Source organism: Palaemon carinicauda, unplaced genomic scaffold (genome assembly GCF_036898095.1).
Source record: "Palaemon carinicauda isolate YSFRI2023 unplaced genomic scaffold, ASM3689809v2 scaffold3103, whole genome shotgun sequence".
Classification (NCBI taxonomy): domain Eukaryota; kingdom Metazoa; phylum Arthropoda; class Malacostraca; order Decapoda; family Palaemonidae; genus Palaemon; species Palaemon carinicauda.
Genome location: NW_027170773.1, coordinates 11631 through 12500, shown reverse-complemented (window position 1 = coordinate 12500; position 870 = coordinate 11631).

The following is an 870-nucleotide window of genomic DNA, read 5'->3' as shown; positions in this document are numbered from 1 at the left end:
CGCCACAAAACTTAAGCTTTTTCAACCAAAGCAAATTAAACATCACATTTAAACCAAAGCAAATTAAACACTACATTTAACCAAAATATATGTACTAAGGTAAAACCAACAGCAAAATACTTAATTTAGCTTTACAAAATTGTAAACAAAATAAAAATGAAAGCCATCAGTGCAAAAAGGCAAAAAAAAACAAGATTTTACTTTAAAATTACGTTACTGCCTGACACCTTCCTCCTTCAAAGAAAAAAAAAATTAATTTGACTAAAGAGGATTTTTTTTTTTTTTAGCCTTAATACGAAAATAAGAAAGTAAACATGACCAACCAAAACACTTACACTAAGACTACTTAACCTAACTGGCCACCCCCCCCCCCCCAAAAAAAAAAAACAGGGAACTCCGGGATTGCACAAAATAAACAAAAACAACCTTAGAATACATTAATAGCCTATACATCATCTGAAAAGAAAATAAAAAAAAAATCAGGAACGGCACAGCAGCCCACACTTCACATCCTAGAAAGTGCATCGGGGATCTTGTTGTCCACTCCTTTTATATGCTGAAAGACCAGGTTATATTCCTGAAGGAGAAGTTCCCATCGCAGAATTCTTTGATTCGCACCCTTCATCTTATTTATAAATACCAACGGGTTATGGTCCGTCAACACTTCAACCTGGAGAGAACTAGATAAGTAAATAGAAAAATGGGTCACGCTCTTCACCAGAGCCAAAGCTTCCTTCTCTATGGTGGAATACCTTCTTTCAGCCGGGAGTAACTTTTTACTGAAATAAGATACAGGGTGCATTTCCCCCTCATCATCTCTCTGAAACAGAACTCCTCCATCACCCACGTCACTGGCATCCACCGCCAAAA